The 8702-nt window shown below is 43.3% G+C and overlaps 1 non-coding gene across 1 annotated transcript; it reads left to right on the top strand.

The window, feature by feature from the left end:
* Nucleotides 1-8318: 8318 nt before the first annotated feature.
* LOC114811854 lies at nt 8319-8456 on the top strand. The gene has a single exon (XR_003759550.1). It is a non-coding gene; the product is annotated as a small nucleolar RNA SNORA7 (small nucleolar RNA).
* Nucleotides 8457-8702: the final 246 nt, after the last annotated feature.

Genomic DNA, 8702 nt, shown 5'->3' on the forward strand with positions numbered 1-8702 from the left:
AGTGGCAGAGCCAGAATTAGAACCAATGAACCTCTGACTCCCAGGACCGTGCTCTATCCACTAGGCCATGCCGCTTCTCCATCCGGTCTGTAATAATGGTCCCCCTGCAGAAGGTGGATGGTGGTTTCTCTTCTTGATACCCATCCCAAAGGGTTGGGATGTACCATGTAGAATCCCTAACGTTTCCCTGCACATCCCTAACTTAACCTGCAGTAACCCATTGAAGACCTCTCATCCGTACATGGACCAGAAGGAACACTAGACTCAGCAGGGATTATGGCTCAAGATTGAAGTGGGTTTTATTCATTCATTCATTCATTCAATAGTATTTATTGAGTGCTTACTCTGTGCAGAGCACTGTACTAAGCGCTTGGAATGAACAAGTCGGCAACAGATAGAGACAATCCCTGCCGTTTGACGGGCTTACGGTCTAATCGGGGGAGACGGACAGACGAGAACGATGGCAATAAATAGAGAAGCAGCGTGGCTCAATGGAGAGAGCATGGGCTTGGGAGTCAGAGGTCATGGGTTTGAATCCCAGCTCTGCCACTTGGCAGCTGTGTGACTGTGGGCAAGTCATTTTACTTCTCTGTGCCTCAGTTACCTCATCTGTAAAATGGGGATTAAGACTGTGAGCCTCATGTGGGACAACCTGATTACCCTAGATCTGCCCCAGCACTTAGAACAATGCTCTGAACCTAGTAAGCACTTAACAAATACCAACATTATTATTATTCTTTTCCTTTTGAATTTTCAACTTAGTTTATTTTATGTAAAAATGATCTACACTGGCTTCTTTGGTGCGTTCATTTGGGGAAATTTAGTGATCTCACCAGGACCGGTGGCTCTGGAAGCCAGACATTTTACATCCCAATAATAACACCAATAAGCTGTCAGTCCTTTATTGCAAACTCTCAACAAAACAAGGCACAAACTCCCCAAAATCTGCCCCTGATATGCTTTTCATAATGTCATCTCCACCTCCTCATCCTTCTACTATTTTGCTGCTGCCTCTCAAGGTATTCCTGCTTACTGTCTAAATCCATTCCTCCCACATGTGCTTCTGACCCTATCCCCACTCAACTCTTAAAAGCATTTACTCCTAATAATAATAATAGTAATAATGGTATCTGTTAAGCACTTACTATGTGCCAAGCACTGTTCTAAGTACTGGAGTAAACACAAGGTAATCAGGTTGTCCCACGTGGGGCTCCATTTTACAGATGGAGTAACGGAGGCACAGAGAAGTAAAGTGACTTGCCCAAGGTCACACAGCAGACAAATGGCAGACTTCCCCTCTCTCACATCTCATTTAAACCTCTCGCTATTGATGACCCCTTCTCTTCTGCTTTCAAGCCTGCCCAAGTCTACCAGATGTCAAATGAATAATTGTACTGATTAAGTACTCACTATGTGTCAGAAGGTCGTGGATTAGTGGAAAGAGCCCGGGTTGGGAGTCAGATGGTCCTGGGTTCTAATCCCTGCTCCTCCACTTATCTGCTGTGTGAGCTTGGGCAAGTCACTTAACTTCTCTGTGCCTCAGTTGCCTCTTCTGTAAAATGGGGATTAAAAGTATGAGCCCCACATGGGACAACCTGATTGCCCTGCATGTACCAACGGTTAGAACAGTGCTTGGCACATAGTAAGCACTTCACAAATACCATCTTTATTATTGTTATTATTATTACTAAGTACTGAGCTAGATACTGAATGATTTGGTAGGCCACAGTCCTTGTGTTACGTGGGGATCACAGTCTATGGTGGAGGGAGTACAGTAAAATTCCTATTTTAAGATTAGGAGAGTAAGGCACATAGAAATCAATGACTTGCCCAATGTCACACAGAAGGTAAGTGGCAGACTCAGGATGAGAACCCAAGCCCTCTAACTCCCAGGCCTCAGTTCTTTCCACTAAGTGAAGTCCTCTCTTTCCCCAGACCCCCATCCACTTATCTCCCCATCAACCTTCTTTCATTTCAATCCATATTCTTAGAATGAGTCATAATGCACCTGTTAACTTTCATTTTCTTTCCCCCAGTACCCTTCTTGATCCACTTCAATCAGGTTTTTCACTCTTCCACAGCTACACACCCTAAATCACCAATGTCCTCTTTATATCCAAGTCCAGTGGGTTCTATTTTTCCTCCTCTGCTTCATAGTCCTAACTCTAAGGCTCTGTTCTAGAGCCCCTATTCTGCTCACTCTCTCACTCACACTCTTTCAGAGAGCTCATTACACTCACGTGACTTCGGCTACTTTCTCCATTTAAGTGTACCTCTCTAATCCCAACCTTACATTGTACCTATAATCCTGCATTTCCTCCTGACTCCAGGACAGCTTCTCTATACTTCAAGCTCCTTGATGGTAAGGATGGAGTCTACCAGCTGTATTGTACTCTCCCAGTCACTTAGTACAGTGCTCTGCACACAGTAAGGGTTTAGTAAGTATCACTGATTGATTGGAAATCCCACTTGCACCTAAGCAGCCTGGTGTAGTGAAGACAGCATGAACCTGGGAGTCAGAAGATCATGAGTTCTAATCCCTATTCCACCACTTGTCAGTTGTGTGACCTTGGGCAAGTCACTTCACTTCTCTGAGACTCAGTTACCTCATCTGTAAAATGGGAATGAGACCGTGAGTCCCACATGGGACAAGGACTGTGTCCAATCCAATTTGCTTGTATCTACCCCAGCATTTAGTACAGTGTCTGGGACTTAGTAAGCACTCAATAAATACCGCAATTATTATTATTATTATTATTATTATCATTTCATTCATTCATTCATTCAATAGTATTTATTGAGCGCTTAGTATGTGCAGAGCACTGTACTAAGTGCTTGGAATGTACAAATCGGTAACAGATAGAGACAGTCCCTGCCTGTCAGAAGTAACATGTCCAAAACTGACCTAGTCATCTTTCCTCCTAGATCCTCTCCTCCTCCCAACTTTCCCATTACTGTTGATAACACCGACATCTCCATATTCTAGAAGCCTGCATCCGTGGTTCATCCTCAACATCTCTCAGCTCTCACATTCAGGCTACTGCTAAATCCTGCAGCTTCTTCCTACAAGACATTTGTCTCTTCGCCCCATTCCTCTCCTCCGAGAGGCTACCACCTTGGTTCAAGCTCTCGTCAGATCCCAGCTAGACTGTTATATCGGCCTCCTCATGGGTCTCCCTGCTTCCAACCTCTCCCCGCTTCAAAATATAGGGCACACTGCTGCACCGGATCAACTGCTTGAAGCTTCCTTCACCTCATATCTCCCCTTTTCAAAGCCTTGCACTCTCTACTGTCCAGCTCACTCTCTTCATTTCTCCCAACTAACTTTTTAGCTGCAACTCACCCTCAATACTCCCTCCTCTATCCCCTCCCTTACGATATTCCACCAGACTGGAAGTTCTTCCCCCCACCACTTATCTGACAGATGACAGCTCTCCCCACCTTCAAGTTCAGCTAAATTCCCAGCTCCTCCAGTGACCCTTCTCACATTAATTCTCAAACACCCGAATTCCTATCAACTCATTTATATCTTCCTTCAGCACTTAGATATATAGGTAAGATGGATTTTACAGTTAATTTATTCTGATTTCCTAATTTGCCATACTCTGTGTGCCTATCTTCCCCATTAGAATGTAAGCTCCTGTGGGCAGGAAGCATATCTCATGCTTCTGTTGTACTTTCCCGATGCTTAGCCCAGTATATTTCTATCGGTACATTGCTACTTTTACTATTGCTTCTAAACCCATAATAATTCAAGAATATGCAATTTTAAAAAGGTTTTAAGCACTGAAGTCAGTAGTTAACACAAATACTATGGTATATTTTTTTTCCAGAGAGTATTAAAGTAGTAATGTATTTTTTCTCCGTTGAAATCATTAATGACAAGGATTTTTGAACTTCCTGATTTCATGTGAAATAACATGAATCACAAATAGAATGAGTGACATAGAAGAGAAATCCTCTGACCAGAGATTGTTCTAGTAGATCTTGGCCCCTGCTTGGGCTCCACCCCAACAAAAATATTTTTAAAAATCCAGGGTTAATCAACTAATCTATCATTCATTTATTCAGTTCAATTTATTGAGCTCTTACTGTGTGCAAAGCACTGTACTAAGTGCTTGGGAGAGTACAGTATGACAATAAACAGACACATTCCCCACCTACAACAAGCAATAAGCCAAAAGTCACTAAGCTGGCCACTTATCAACTAAGTTCAAAAAATTTTATTTGTAATTTAGTGAGGCCTATGGCCCCTTGATTGTAAAGCCTCACCAAGCGGGTTGAATTCTCTTTAGGTGTTATTTCTCCTCTTTCCTGGGGAGCTCTCCTTTTGCACCAACAGATTTTTACCAAAACCGAAGTTGTAGGGGGCCAGGATACGAAGTGAGGAATACACACACACACACCACACACACACACACAATACATACAAACACACAGTGCACTGCCAGGATCTCTTGCCCCATTGTTATCATAATTCTCAATATATATTCTATTTAACAAAATGCAGGTAACACTATCAGGAGTCTTGAAGATGAAAGACATGCTCTCACCCAGCAGTGGGAAAGTGTACTTGGGACCAATGGAGAATTTATAAAAATGGAGGGCTGGTTTGAAGGGGAAGGAAAGAGAGAAGGAGGCAGAGGAAGAAGAGAAGTTAGAGAAGTAAACTGACAGGGACTGGGGTGTTCTTCATACTAGTCCTAAGTAGAGCTGGTGGAGAGAATGTGTGATGGAGGGTCACCCTCTAACTCTCCTCAACCTCTTACAGGAGCCGAGATTGCCGTGCCGAGCGGATTTACGGTGGTAGAATGCTAGTGTAGCATAATTTACCTCAAGGAACAGATTTAAACCACTTGCTTTTTTAAATTATGCAAAAAAATAAACTGAGCTTATGGAAACTCTCAACCAATTGTAAGATGGGGGCCCTCTAAGTCTTTATCTCCCAAGACACGGCTTTCTTCCTAGCCTGTTTGTTTTCTCCAGCTGGATGAAGATGCACAGCATTAATACATAATAACTATATCTCACTCCATTACAGGTAGTTCAAGGCCATTCAGCATAAGCGGTATGCATGGCTTTGTGTCTTCATCTTTAAAACTACCCAATATCTCGGTTGCAGACGTACGTTAGGTTTAATGCATCTCCTGCCGTAAAAGTGTTGCTTAAGACTAATGAGCAAACAAATGTTTGCTTAAACCTCTTTGTGAAAATCAAACAAGCTTTCAACAGCTATTCATATATTTATTGTCAGATGTGAATCATCACTTAGGTGCTTTGCCCCGAACTATTAGTGCCTAATGCTCATAGTTTCACAGCACTAATTCACTCTGTGTGGTGTTTTTTTTTACCATCTCCAGAAAGGCTCTGTCTGGAAAACCTTATGTTGTCACTGGCAGAACTGGGTGTCGTTGTGCCTGGTGACGGTCTTCATGGCTACGGTTCCCTTTGCTGCATACGGGGCAGTAACGGCTTTCAGAAATGCCCCTCCCAGGCCTGTATTCCATGCAGCAGCTGTCTGCTTTGGAGTGCTTACAGAGACCCTCCTGATCAAGTGAGTACAAGCAGAACCAAGACTCTCCTCCCTTTCCTCCTTCCACTCCCTTCCCTCCCTAACAAAGTAGGTATTTTTTTTTCAAATCAGCAGCACCTGAAAAGCTCCCACAAGATTTACCCATTATATTAAATAACAGGTTTTAGAAGCTGGGAACTGTTATTCTAGTGTTGCTGGGTGTCATTAAAGTTGCACGTCTATGCTTGTTTAATTTTTCTTCTGCCATTAAGCAAACTAAATGCTCTGAGGTTTTTTCTGTCTCAGTGGGGTCCACCCAGAATAGAAAAGAGAATAAGTGTTTCAGGGTTGTGTAACTGAGTTTTTTTGTTGCTTTCATTATAAGGAAGGAATTAAAAATCCCTCCTAGTCAGTACTTAAAATATCAAAGTCATTGTTTAATGCCTTTGAGTCACTGTACAACTAATTCAATTGCACAGTGTAGTGCCGTTTCACGGTGTGTGAAACACAGATAGTACAGAGAAGTGATTGCAAAGTTGAATAAACACCAAATTAGTTTAAAAAGTCTGAAACTTCTTGGTAGAGTCTTTCAAACTGAACCACATTATGGTTGGAGAAATCTGGTAAACACTACCAAGAGGCTGGATGTTTTTTCTTTCATATTAATTGGAGGAACATACAAAATATTTCTGAAACTAGAGGTCCCTTGGGAAGGTATTTGTGCTGACAGTCTGTTCCTCAGTCATGTCTCTTTTGGCTTTCTGTGGTGGTGAAGAGGAAAGAGCAGAGGGTAATACTGGAAATGAATGAATGGAAAAGCCCCTCATGCTGGCAATTCGAGCTCATGTTACATTCCAGGAGACATAGTCAAAGATGATCACTCATTACTTTGGGGTTCCTAAAATGTCCACATGGTTCCTTATGAATGTGTCGGACTCTCAAATCCCCATTAGTATACAGAGGGAGGAAACTAATCTTTTGGAAGGAAAATGGTCTGGTAAAAATCATCCCAATTAAGTTCATTGACCACTATGTCATCCATATCATTATCATTATTATTATTGTTATAAACAATTACTGTGACTCAAGTGCTGTTCTAAGCACTGAAGTAGTTACAGGTTAATCAGGTCAGACACAGTCCCTGTCCCACAGGGAGATCCCAGTCTAAGGTGAACAGGCATTGACATCTCATTTCACAGACGAGAACATTGAGGAACAGAAAAGTGAAGTGATTTTGCCCAAGGTCATATAGTAAGAAAGTGGAAGAACGGGGTTTAGAACCCAGCTCTACTGACTTCCAGGCCCATGTCCATTCATTCATTCATTCATTCATTCATTCATATTTATTAAGCGCTTATTATGTGCAGAGCACTGTACTAAGTCCTTGGGAGCATATAATACAATAATAAACAGACACATTCCCTGCCCAAGATGAGCTTACGGTCTCTTTCCAGCAGGCCTCGCTGCTCCAGTAAAGACAGTGACCTTGATTTTTTTCTGGCTCCAAAAGACCCAAATTGTTCTCTCTCCACCAACCTCAGAACTCTTCCATTGAGTTGGAGTTACGCCCAGCCTGATGGAGTGAGTCACTCCTGTACCCTGGCAACATTGGCACCCATCAGCAACGCAGAGTCTCCAAGAATCTCCACCAGACCCTGAAGGGAACTTCCATACAGATAGTGTAGCAGCTGCTAAGCACTTCCTTAGCCTCCTGACCACTCCAGGATTCCAGCCAACCACCCCCCCCAAAGGTTCATCCTTCTGGTAACAGCCAAGAAAGGTCCCTCCCCCAGTTTTGCTCACCTTCAACTCCCTCCCTGGCTCCCCCTTCCCTCCTTTCCTTTTCTCTTTTCCCCACAATGTTTTCCTCCCTTCACAGCTCATCCTTTCCTCCCCTGTAATTTATGTACATATCCAAAGTTTCTTGATTTCTATTCATGTCTGTTTCCCCTTCTAGACTGTAAGCTCATTGAGGTCAGATAATGTGTCCCGTTTATGGTTATATTGTACTCTCCCAAGTGTTTAATAAAGGGTTCTGCAGAGGTTAGCACACTATAAATAGGATCAAATGAATGAATGAATGAATGAAAGGTAAACACCAGGATCTCCGTTGTGGTGCAGGTCACCGTGTTGACACTGTTCCTCTTTGTTGAGGGTCAGTGTTGTCTAGTGGGTAGATCCAGGGTCAGGGAGTCAGAAGGACCTGCGTTCTAATCCCTGCTCCCCAACCTGCCTGCTATGTGACCTTGGGCAGGTCTCTTCACTTCTCTGTGTCTCAGTTACATCCTCTGTAAAATGGTGATTAAGATTGTGAGCCCCAAGTGGCATGGGGAGTGTGTTCAACCTGATTTGCTTCCTTCCCCCCTAGCGCTTAATACAGTGCCTGGCACATAGTAAGCACTTTACAGATATCACAGTTATTATTATTGCTGTTATTAGGGAAAAGCCATTCAGGCATAAACTATAGAGGCTTCCTACCCTGGGTTTACTTCAACCAAGTCTCCAACCCATGTGTGACTTGATAGTCCTGTCCCTTCAAGGGTAGTTAGGGTAGGAATAACAGCAGAGGATGTTGCTCTGACCCCAACCTTCTGCCCTGCTCCTTAATTTCAACATGTGGAACATCGCCAGTGCCTGGAAGACCACCTCTGACATGAGGATTTGAGGCCTGGCAGCCAGGAAATTGGCCCTGTTTGCTCCAAGAAGGAAAATTCACTTTATCTTTGTGGGGGAGTGTGGAGTTGCCCATGAGAAAAAGTCACACTTATTCAAGCACCTAAATGTTAGAGTAAAAGATATCTTATCTCCCCTCCCAGGGTCACACCTGGAGAGTTTCGAGTACTCTACCAGTCTCGACTATGAAAGGAAGAATCAAGCAGAGGCCTGTCCATTCCATTCCTAGCTTGGGCAGTGGTTAGCGAGTGGAAGACAATCTGCTACTAGTCAAAACTCACCTGTGCTGGGCGGCAGCAGCATGAGAATGAGTTGAGGGTGGAAACTCAGGTTTACTGCATGGAAGGAGGCAGTGGTAAGCTGCTTCCTTATTTTTAACAAGAAAACTCTATGGATACACTACAGGAACGATAGCAGATGGAGGTGGAGCATTCCGGGAGAGATGTGTCCATGGCAGCGCTATGGGTCCGAGACGACTTGATGGCATAAGACAAGATAAGAAGATATCTAGAAATCC

This window comes from Ornithorhynchus anatinus, chromosome 4 (assembly GCF_004115215.2).
Source record: "Ornithorhynchus anatinus isolate Pmale09 chromosome 4, mOrnAna1.pri.v4, whole genome shotgun sequence".
NCBI classification, from domain to species: Eukaryota; Metazoa; Chordata; class Mammalia; order Monotremata; family Ornithorhynchidae; genus Ornithorhynchus; species Ornithorhynchus anatinus.